This window comes from Lissotriton helveticus, chromosome 8 (assembly GCF_964261635.1).
Source record: "Lissotriton helveticus chromosome 8, aLisHel1.1, whole genome shotgun sequence".
Taxonomy (NCBI): Eukaryota; Metazoa; Chordata; class Amphibia; order Caudata; family Salamandridae; genus Lissotriton; species Lissotriton helveticus.
In genome coordinates this window covers 1,258,341,445-1,258,354,257 of record NC_136069.1, presented here as the reverse complement: position 1 = coordinate 1,258,354,257, position 12,813 = coordinate 1,258,341,445, and positions in this window count along the sequence as shown.

The window sequence follows — 12,813 nt, the reverse complement described above, 5'->3', positions numbered from 1 at the left end:
TTTATTTACAGACAGAGTACAATTAGTTACCCTGCTGATCTCAAATCTTATTTATAGCAAATTAATTTCCACTATTCCAACTTGTGTACGTGTCAGGTGACGGGATAACCAAGATATGATCATAACAAACTGATACATATAATTTTTTTTTTCATATATACACAATGTACACTACATTACATAAACATTTAAATCCTACTCATATATATAATACACTACATATATACAATATACAACATGTACAACATATAACAATACAAATAAATCAATAATTAGTTCCCCTACTGAGAACAAAACAATCAATGTGTACACTCTTAATTCAGAGCAGTACACTCTAAGGTAGTCCCTATTACACCTGAGGGATAACACCTCAAAACTATTCAAGTGGCGCTTTCCTTTGTTAACAACAGCTCTAAGTGTTGGGACTCCTTTGCAAGTGTCGACACAAGCGCGATCGCGATCGCGTTTCAGCCGAAAATTCCTTTAGGCTTCATCAGGACAGGGGATTCAAGCTTATCTGAAATGACTGAGAGCTCTCTCGGGTAGACACGCTTGGCAGGAACGTATCCCGCTGCCACCTGGCCCCACTGGCCAATTAACCCTTAAGAGGCTGTATTCCACTCGTATGATGTCAGATCAAAGGTCCGCTTCAAATAAATTAAAGTTGGAACCGGGTACAAATTCCCAATTCCTGCACACACGTGGGTCCTGTCACGGACAACCGATTATGAAAAACCTCGGAGCAGCAAACTTTCCAAGCAGCGAGATGAACAGATCCAGCTGCCTAGGAGCTGAGGCCCCCAAAACTGCCTTGTCCTGCCAACCTACCAGGTATGGGGGCAGGGAGTATTGTGAAGGCCCCCACTCACCTCAGCAGTTATCTGGTCACACTGGCCCCTCTCCAGGGCCTCGCTATCAGACTTCTGTGGGTCTGTTGATCCACCGGTAGGCCCCAGCATCACAGATGTGGTCCCAGCTCTATGCCTCCCACCCTGGGAGTGTGTTGCTGCAGCAATTGGTGCACGGGTCTGACAAATGAGACTCTGTCAACATGCAGGCTAGTGTTGTGGCATATCATGGGAGGACAGTAGGATGAGTCTCTTCGCACCCTGTTTAATGACTCCGGCCCTCTCCGGGTCCCCCACTTCCTCAGTCGCACTGCCTCACTTGAGGCCGATGGCCCCAATCAAGTGGTCCCCTATATGCCAGTCAGTGCCCCGGCTGCGGGCCCTCCTGCAACCAGGGATCCCAGGCTTCACACTGCTGTGTGTGGTATTCCAGAGGAGATAGCCACTCAGGGCTGGGTCATCCGCCGAACTGCGGTGTCCAGGGAACAGCGGGGGCGAGCGCCACATCAGCATGAGTGACAGCAGGATCCCCGCGGGGACTCACCTGTGTGTCCATTGATGTGCGTGCTTGGAAGTCGATGGCCCCCGCCGGTCAGTTGTGCTGCCATGATTTTGGCCCTGGGTGAATGCCCTCCTGCAACAAGGGCTCATGGGTGGCACTGTACCCATTTGCTGTGTCCGAAGGGGCCAGCTTGCCTTTCTGGCAGCCCCTTGCTCTTTGTATGGGCCTAAGTTATTCAATGGGCCGCAAGGGCACGGTCTGATTTGCACAGACGGCACTCCTGCACGTAGGCCTCAGGCCACTAAGAGCCCAACTCCCCAATGCACCGCATTTCCCCCATAGAGTCTCCACATGGGGAGGACCACCAACCCTATCACCTCTGTGTTCCATCGGCCTTCACCAAGCCCTCTTTCCGCTCCTGGGTGGCCTTCTCACCAAGCTGGGGACTGGCTTCACACCGTCCGACACCTAGCCTCCCGAGCCGGATTGGCCCTGAATTGTATCGCGGGTCCAGAGCATCAGGTTCACCGAAGCTCAACTATTCTGCGGCCATCTTGACTGGAGCCAAGCCATGCCCCCTCAAAAGTTGGTGTTTTTAATGGCTCACTGACAAAATTTCGAAGTAAAAAAAAAAAAAGTAAAAAATAAAGATGCAAAAATATAGAATGAAAAATTATCTACTATACTTAAACAGGTACGTACAAAAATATGGGAAATAAATAATGATGTAAAAAATATACTTGTACAAAATATCAAATGTTATGTATATATATATATATATATATATAAAATAACATAATAAATATAAAAAATGTTAGATAATAAAGGGCCATATGTAGGTGGCCTAAATACCGGTCGGAAACTGTGAAATTCGGTAAATTTCACCGTTACCGACCGGTAAATAGGCATGCGCGATGTAGGGAAGCATTCGGTAATTAGGAATCAGTAAATACCGATTCCTTATTACCAATTTCTAAATTACCAACTCGGAATAACCGATTCGTAATTTACCGAATCGGTAAATAAGAAACGGTAAAAACGATAAAAGAGATGTAGGTTAAATCGGTAATACCGAATTTCATGAAATTCAGTATTTAGGAGTCGGTAATTAACACTGACTGAAAGCAGGTGCTAAGCAGCTGCAGTCCATATAAGCAGCCCCAAAATGCAACAGTGTGATCACCATGGTGGCTTTCTGTGTGATTGCAAGGAGGCTACGGCTACAGGCAGCAGGAGTGAGGATCTGGAGAAGGGAGGAGCACATTTACAGACAGCTCATCACACTCGTCCAACTGACTGAGGCTGAGATCCATAAGAGGTACAGGCTATACCCCCACACCATCCTGGACTTGATAATGCACTTGCACCCACTCCTGGAGCACCCAACACCAAGGGCGCACGCCATACCACCACATGTGCAGGTGCTCTGTAGCCTACACCTACTTGCATCTGGCAGTTACCAGGGGGTGATAGCTGCGGTAGGCGGGGTGTCTCAGAGTTGCCTATCCCGTTTCTTTAGGAAGTTCCTGGATGCCATGATGCAGAGAATGCATCACTACATTAGCTTCCCATACACACATGCGGAACTGCTGAAAACCAAGACAGACTTTTACCAAATGGCAAAGTTCCCGCATGTCATAGGGTGTATTGATGGCACACACATTCCAATCTGCCCACCTGCAGCCACTGAGTACATTTACAGGAACAGAAATTCCACCCACTCCATAAATGTGCAGGTAATCTGCGATGCTGCCAACATAATCACTGACATTGTGGCCTAATTTCCTGGGAGCACCCACGACTCATACATCTTCCAGAACAGTGGGATCTACACACATCTGGCTGCGGGAGAATTTGGAGAAAGATACCTGCTAGGTAAATCACTGTGACACACCATGATAGATACTGCAGATGAATGTGTTTTGGTGTATGCAATTAATGGCACTCTCTTTCTCACCTAGGCGATAGCGCATATGCCGTGCGGCCATTTATCCTTACATCCTTCCTAAACCCATCAACCCAGAGTGAGAGACGATACAATGTGGCACACAAATCAACATACAGTGTTGGGAGCGCACTTTTGGACTATTGAAAACCAGGTTCCGCTGCCTCCACAAAAGTGGAGTCGCCCGTCAGTACACACCCATCATCTGCTGCAAAATCATTGCAACTTGTGCTATGCTTCACAACCTTGCCACTAAAATAGGAACAGAAGTTGAATTGACTGACTCTGAGGAGGATGATGATGAATTTGCACAGTCAGAGCCCAATGCAGCAGGAGTGGTGCCAGCACCAGATGGGAGACAAAAACGTGCAGAGATCACACGCAACTATTTTTAAGTAAGTAAGGAGACACAGCCAGTTGTTATGTGTAAATGACGTAGTTTTAATAATAGGGCACTATGCCACTACACAAAGGGCTCAACCAGCCAGTTCAAATTGTGACATCCCCAAGAGGATGTCATGGGTTAATCAAATAATTGCAAAAATTGGGGGCTGCATCAGCGCTTGCGGCCACGGACAACACTGCTGAATGCCATCAGCTGACTGTCTTCACTGGCTGTGGATCCAGTGCCAGCCCCATGCCTTCTGCTGCTGCTCCGGGTGTCTGTGCATTGGGGTAATGCTGCAAGACTGGTTGTTTCCTTGCTGTCACCCACATCCACAGCACCAGTAGTGGCAGACTGAGTTGACAGCAGCACTTCTAGTGCAGTAGTGACCTTGACCAGCCCCCTAGAGACGTCACGGCTGCAGTGTGCCAGCCCCTCCTGCATGGCCATGGAGCGCCTGCAGAGCAGTGAAGTGGCAGTTGCTAGGCGGTACACTGACTTTGTATGGTGTTCCATTTTTTACCTCTCCCTGCACCTTGCTACCCTGTCCTCATCCAGTTTGCTGCACAGCAGCATCACGAACTGGGACATGTCCCGCATGCCCTCAGCCATCCCCTTCATGCCCTCAGCCAGCGTGGAGGTCATAGTGGTGATGCTCTTCTCAATGTTCCCCATGCCGTTGTTGAGGTACTTCATATGCCCCTATACTGACTGAATTGCTTTGGCTTGCAGGCGCTGCACCTTCACCATGTTTGCCTTCAGCCCCGCAAAGACACCATGATCCTCACCCTGTGAATGTGGACAGCTTTCCCGGGCCCTGCAGCCTCTGGCACCTGTGTGTGCAACCTCAGAGGTGGACTGCAAACCAGCATTACTTCCATCCACTGGCACAGTTGATGTTTTCCCCCCCTTGTGTCTTCTGAGGACGACTCCATTTCCTGGAGCGTTGCAACAGCATGCCTCCTTGGTCTTACCACTGCAGGTGGTGTTGCTGCTGGTGAGGCTAGCAGCAGTGGTGACGCTGGCTGTGGTGGTGATGCTGGCAGTGGTGGTGACACTGGCAGTGGTGGCGAGGCTGGTGGTGGTGGTGTGGTGTGCCCTGCACTTGCACTGGCCTTCTCTGCTCTTTCCTTCCGGGGTGCCCTTCCTGCCTTGTTCTGATCAGCCCTGTGCAATGTCTCGCCTGTGGACAGAAATTGTACATTAGCTCAGTAGTCCAGCAGCCCTACATAGCCATAATAAATTTACATTTCTGGCACACTATCTCAATGTCCTCTGCTTGCTTATCACTGATATGTGTCACATGCCTTGTTGTTCAGTGTGATTACTGTCATAATAGGGGTTTGGCTGACTACATCTCCCATGATGTATTGCTGGTCTTTACAAAAACCTGTACTGGAGTGGTATTCACACAGCCTAATTGGGGATTGGGGATAGGGAAGGGGGGTGCACAATGCTGTGCATGCTTCTTACCTTGTTTGGTAGCAGCTCTGGCTGAGTTGTGTGCATCACCGATTCCACAGACACTTTCTGGCTCCATTGTGGACTCCACAAGCTGCTCAAGTTCAGTCAGGGCAGGTGCCCTGTTCTTTCCTCCTCCTATCTGGCTGGCTTGTTTTTTGATCTCCGCCATCTTCTTTTTTGTGATGCTTCTGATGTCATACCACCTTTTCTTGAGCACTTCGATGTCCTGGGGGGTCACTCCTATGGCATTCACCTGTGCCTGAATTCCCAGCCAGATCTTCCGTTTTTCTGACTCAGCCACTTGCAAGGACTGCTTCCCAAACAACTTGGTATGCTGTTTTACCACCTCCTCTACCAGCACCTGCAGCTCCCTTGTGCTGAATTTCAGCTTCCTCTTCCTTTCACCTCCTTCTCTTTCTGTGTCCTGGCTAGCCATTGTGCAAGTTCTGCAGCAAAAGTTGACCCAGTGACTCAGTTGCTCTCCTCTGCACTCCTAGCCTCTCCAGAAGGTTCTGATTGAGTGCACCTGCATGGGTGTGGCCACTTCCTGGTTGGGAGGGTGGTGGATTCCTCAATTGCTGGTGTTTTGAATTTCCGATTCGGTATTTACTGATTTGGTATTTTCCGAATCGGTAATATTTACCGATTCGGTATTTACCGATCGGTATTGAGAATTTGGTAAACTTTTTTTGATTTTTACCGAATCGGTGGAAATAACCGATTTTTTACGTACATCGGAAATACCGATTTCTGAAAACCGAAGCGGTAAAATTCGGTATTTATCAATCGTATTTCCAAATTACCTACATATGGCCCAAAATGTATATAAAAAATAAGGTAGATTTAATGTAAATGAAACAAAAATATAATACATAAACTTAATTAAAAAAAGTTAAACACATACCTAATAATTCATATATATTTACTTTAAAACAATAATAAACTATTAATTGTAACTTATTTTATAATTTTAAAAGTATATATATATATATATGCATATATATCCCAACAGTCGCTGCTCCTTCTGGATCACTGGGACCCATGGAAGGTGGCACACACACCAGCAGAGCGTACTGGCTGATTCAATCCTTTCAAAAAAGTCCAAATGAGTGGGCTGCCAGGATAACAAACACACAACCGAATGCTAAGATGCAAAGAGTTTAATCCACTAAGCGTTTTGACTGCGCCCGCAGCCTTGCTCACTTGTAAAAAGTGCACAACCAATAAGTGTCTTTATATAATCCGATTGAGAAGGTTGGAAACAGAAAAAGGGCAATAGTGACAGCCACTGCAGTCAAAACGCATTTTGGATATATCTTCGCGAAATTTTCAAAACGTTGGGTCCACTCTGGTCTGCTCCTATCTTGCAAGTTTCGGAGTGATTCGGCAAGCAGGGGCAGATAAAAAAGGGGGGCCCAAAACATGTTTTCTCCATGTTAATTCCCAAAGGAAACATTAGACAAGGCTACCGCCCAAACTGCTGAACGGAATTACACCAAATATGACAAAAAGATAGCCCTTGATTCAGAAAAAAATCTTTTTGTTAAATGGTGTAAATCCGTTAAGTAGTTCCTGAGAAATTAAAAAAAAAGAGTTCAAAAAATGCATTTTCCATAGAAAACATTAGACACGTCTACAGCTCGAATTCCTGAACGGAATTACACCAAATTTGGCATGAAGGTAGCCCTTGCCTCAGAAAGATCTCTTTTTCTAAAATGGTGTAAATCCGTAGAACCGAGGCACAAGAAAACAGAAAAACTAAGGCGCAAAACAAGAAAAGGGGGCGTGGTAGAGACCCCCTGACCCCCTAGGCCTGCTCATTTTAAAAACCGCGAGGTGCGCAGAGGATCCCCGGATCTAGATGCGAAAATAAAAAAAATGAAGGGCGGGCTCTTGCTCTTTGTTTAATTGAAGCCCCCGGGTGGGCCAGGTCCCAGGGGCAGTAAAATACATGTGTGGGGGGGTCCCAATCCCCCCCACACTGCCCCGGGGACCGCCACTCACAGGGCTTGTTTTTATAAAGTTGGGGGGCCTCTGAGGCCCCCCCAAGCCCATGGGACTACCACCCCCGGGGCTCCTATTAATTATATTTGTGGGGGCCACAGACCACCCCGCAGCCCCCGGGACCGCCACACCCGGGGCTTCTTTAAAAAAAATGTACCAGTGTGGGGGGCTCAACCCCCCCACACGCCCCGGGGCACTAATATGTAAATTAGGGGGTTTGTTAAGGGCCCCATAGCCCCGGGGACCACCACCTCCCCGGGGCTATGTACAGATTGGGAGGGGGCCGCGTGGCCCCCCTCCTGGAGTGATGGCCCTGGGGACCGCCACCCCCCAGGGCCGGCTCCTGCATTTTCCAAGGGTGCCCACCTCCGGGACACTGCAGTTTGGGAATTTCTTTGGCTTTATATGAGTCTACTGTCCAACTAACTATAACGTCCCTGAAACCTATGTTTTTTATTGTGAATTCTAAGGTTTTTTAAATGCTAATTCCTAACTATAACGTCTGTAAAACCTATGGTCTTTTCAGTCAATTTCAAAGGTTTTTTAAATGTTAATTTCATATTTTAATATTTATAAAACCTATATTTTTTCTAATTGTTTTTTAATATTTTGAATCTCTATTATACTTTTTTAAACTTTAAAAATTATGTAATGTTTTATATCTTCCCCAACAAATATGTATATAATTTTTTTTTGTTGAGAATACTACAGTCCCGTACCGGTAGTCTACCAAGCCGATCAGCATGCAAATCCTATCCACCACATTTAAATGATGCGTATTTCGTATCCATCGGGTTTGTGGCACCACGTCCCACGTAACAACATATACGTATGAGGTCGCGCCAACGGCTACTTTGGTATGCAACGGGTACGCACTACCAAGCTGTGAGTTACGTCATGTAGGTAAAGGGTCGTGCCCGGTGCACGTTCCGAATGCAATGAGTGCACGCTGTTACGCCCTGTGTTACATCATAGACGTACGGTGTCGTGCCGTGTACGCCATTCCCTTATTTTCTTTAGTCTCAAAAATATATCTAAATAACTTTAAAGTGTATATGAGAGCAAGCGATAATCCAATATATTTTAAACATTTATATATTTCTAACTGTAATAAACTTATATTATAGTAAATATATTTTCCCAAAATAGCGTCTGGGGCAGTCTCCTTGCGCACTGGGTGCGCGAATGACATGTGACCATAAAGAAAAAAGCAGTTCATTAGTTCATAACATTTCCCATTGTAACAGTTGGAAAATGCCACCATTTTAGTCAATCTATGAACTGCATTTGATGAGACACACCTCTTCTGCTTAGAGAGCTTTTTTCTAAACTTTTTGCAATGTACACACATCTTACACTACACACAACATGCAACCATCATCTTCTTCAATATTCACGGTCTGTAAAGTAGCCTTTCACCTGTGATAGCCAAACACCTAAAAGTTACAGAACCAAAATTTTCTCCAATACCAGAGGTAACATGGTTGCATACGCTGTCCACAGCACAACGTAATTTAGTACAGCCCAGAGGCAGTATCATGCATAGATAATGAACACACGGACACAGATAGATAGGGGAAGTGGGTACGGGTATGTGCGCTTGACTGCTTTTTATTACCAGGGTCACATATCCAGTGGCGTCTGAGCTGGATGTGTGTGGGGTGAGTGTAAACCAGCCCTCAGGGAATGGTTGCTGTTAGCATCAACTACAACAGTAATCATTGCATCACACACAGAGATTCGATATTAACAGAATCAATCATTTGTGCTGCAGTAAGATAGGGAGAGTAGATGTGAAATAATACAGAAAAAAATTCTATTGTAAAAGAACCACAACTTGTGGTATACTGAGACACAATCAATAGATCTGAAATAATACACAAAAGGATGATATCATAAACTCTCCATCATTTCTAGTGCATTCACATAGCCACATCAAAAGCATTCAGCATGTGCACAGCCAGCGGTGATGCGTGCTGCGGGTGGGCCATACTAGGAGCAATATCTGTTACCATCAGCACTGCATCATCTGCAATAGCGACTCGATCTGAATTGTGAACACTGCTGTCTGCACTGTAGGCCAGACAGAGCGGTCAGCAAGGGCCCACAGCCATGTGCCATTGACTTGAGCTCCATAGTGTGCAATACATGAAGCAACAAAGAAGCATGTGTAGAGCCTGCAATGATACATATGCATGGTGCAGACAGAGCGCACTGGAGCAATGTATTTTCCTACAGGACTGCGTCATCTACAATAGCGACTCGATCTCAATTGTGAACACTGCTGTCTGCAGTGTAGGCCAGAGAGAGCGTTCAGCAAGGGCCCACAGCTATGTGGCATTGACTTGAGCTGCCCGGTTTGTCATACGCAAAGCAAAAAAAAAAGCTTGTGCGGAGCCTGCAATGATGCGTATGCGTGGTGCGGGCAGAGCGCACTGGAGCAATGTCTTTTCCAACAGGACTGCGTCATCTACAATACCGACTCAATCTCAAATGTGACTTGAGTTCCACAGTTTTTAATCCGCGAAGCCACAAAGACCGTGTGCGGAGCCTGCAATGATGTGTATGTGGTGCAGATAGAGCGCACTAGAGCAATGTCTTTTCTTTCAGGACTGCATCATCCACAATAGCGACTCGATCTGAATTATGAACACTGCTGTCTGCTGTGTTAATTGAAAGCAGTACTCACACACACAACCATAAATACTTGTTCTCACTGCCTCTTCACAAAATACAACAACATAAATTACACAAAACTCTACAATAAATACATCAATACAATTCAAACTGCAATTTCATCAGTCCACAGTCTACACTATTCACTAGTCCGTTGGACTTGCAAGATGAATTTGGCCATTTTACTAAAACTATAAAAAAAGTTCTTCAAGTAAGTATACTAAAACAATATTATGTATATTTCAATAGACGTTGTAGTTACTTAACTACTGGATTCTGTAATTAAACAATCACCACTCGATCTGAATTGTGAACCCTGCTAACCACAGTGTAGGCCAGAGGCAGTGGTCATTAACGCCTCACAGCCGCGTACCGTTGGATTCGAAAGTACGGAGTTGGTTGCACCTGATCGGAGGGGGTACACAGAAATCATCACAGACTTTAACTTATGACATCCTCAATCATAGAATCAAGACCCTGTTTCACTGTTCGGACCTTCGGTACTGCAGTGTACTCCACCGACTAGTGTCAAACGAGCACAATAATCATGTGCAGCAGTTAGCTTCGCAATCACAGAGTCTGATGCACCTCAACTGAGGGAGTTCTATGAAAACCAAGCAGCAAGTAATATCGGACATCTTCCATTGTGGGATCAAGGCACCGTTCCACTGTTGGGACCTAGAGTTGTTTGCACCTGGTCGAAGGGAGTACCTTCATCTCCACTCTCAGATGCAGTTCTAACATTGTCCATTGTAGGATCAAGACACTGTTCCACTGTTGGGACCTAGAGTTGGTTGCACCTGGTCGAAGGGAGTACCTTCATCTCCACTCTCAGATGCAGTTCTAACATCGTCCATTGAGGGATCAAGACACCGTTCCACTGTTGGGACCTAGAGTTGGTTGCACCTGGTTGAAGGGAGTACCTTCATCTTCCATCTCAGATGCAGTTCTAACATCGTCCATTGTGGGATCAAGACACCCTTCCACTGTTGGGACCTAGAGTTGGTTGCACCTGATCAGAGGGGTACACAGAAATCATCACAGACTTTAACTTCTGACATCCTCAATAATAGAATCAAGATCCCATTTCACTGTTCGGACCTGCTGTACCGCGGTGTAGTCCAGCGACTGCAGTCAGCCAAGCCCAATAATCCTGTACAGCAGTTAGCTACAGAAGCACAGTGTGATGCACCTCAACGGAGGTAGTTCAATCAAAATCTTCCATTGTGGGCTCAAGACACCGTCCACAGTTGGGACCTAGAGTTGGTTGCACTTGGTTGAAGTGAGTCCCTTCATCTCCACTCTTAGATACAGTTCTAACATCGCCCACTGTGGTATCAAAACACCGTTCCACTGTTGGTGCCTGTTGGACTACTGTGTTAGTAGTATATAGAGCACTCCACGTTGCTGGGCCTCAGGCTGGGCGCTGTGTGCCTGTGTCACGGTAGCCAGCGTTGATCTCAGGACCCTTCGGAGCTCGCAGACCTCAGCCCAGGAGCTTCTGCCGGCACGTGGTGGGCCTTCTTTCACATACAGAGATGTCGAAAGGTGAACTGTAGGGCATATATGCGTCGCAGCGGCCATGGCGGTTTCTGGATACCAGCACGCAGAGAGCATCATTCATACAGCCACCTTCGCTCATGGCGTCAGCCTTGGGGCGGTGTAAGCTGCGCAGACCTGGCAGTCACGTTTGCCATTCTGGAACAAAACCACACCCAGAGAAACATGCCTCTTCTTCACACCCCTATGCTAGCCTTTCGTACGCCGAGCCAGCCCACTACCCTAAACATTTGGGGGGGGGGAGGCACGTACACGCTACCTTTCAGTAATCTTCCCTACTGACTGTACTATCATGGTCGCGTCCACTGTCCACATCACTCAATAGACCATCAGTGTATGTTGACATGTACTTGTCTGTGTCTCTGCTCTGCATACTCAAGTCTGTCCGGCACATCTCCTCAACACTTTGCATTGTATACTTTTATAATCGAGAATTATTTGCCACCTTCGCACATACTTTGCTCCCGTCTCTCCCCGCATTCTGCATTGTGTGGCAGAGGTGCCATGCCATGTTTGCCTTGTGTACATGGCTAGCCACGGTTCCCACAGTATGTAGTGTTGTTGTGTCTGCTAGGTGTACATGTTGTTTGTCATGTTGTATGTGATTATGTAAAGTAGCGCATTTATTCACGAGCAGTGGTTTCTCCCATTTACATATCGCTGTCTTACAGAGCATACAGAAGTTTTCCTCAAACATGAAAAGTGCGACCACAATGCTAGTCATTCATTACTATCCAAGAGTGTCCAACTACACGGCGCTTCTAAGCTTACAGGCCCCAACCTTGCGTCCTTTCTTAAAAGAACGCCAACTCCCACAATCAGACCAACATTCACACAGCTTTCTAACGGCAGTTATCTGCTTCTCAATAACATGTACTCCTACGGAATGTGAGCTGACATACCGTATGTCCTTACTGTTTCAAACTGAGTCACTTCCTGATGCAATGTCTATTCCCACCCACACAAACTAACTCTCAAACTTCAACTTGGCCTTCAATCCCTACTTTGAAAACAGATTTCATTAAACAAACCAAACTGAAAGTGCTCTTGTTCACAACAGAAGTGTCCCTCACTTCTGCAAAAGAAATGTATCGACTGCAGATACCACAAACTTCAAGTAACATACACTCCCTTTTAAATACGATCCTCCAATTCCCTTTGTGAATTGTTGCAACATTTTTAACACATCTCACACTCAAGGTCTGGCACACTTTTTAAACACGGTCTCCTACGGCCTTCTTACACACTTTCAAACTGTTTTTCTTTTAATAATAGACTTCATATATTCGATCATCTCTTGAATAACAGGAACAGTGCCCATAATTCTCGACCTCTTTGCAGCCATCCTACTACTAATTCTGCTTCTGTGGTAACAACCATGTCTGACAGAATACGCCTCTACGCGAAGCTACATCAATACTGTAAAAAA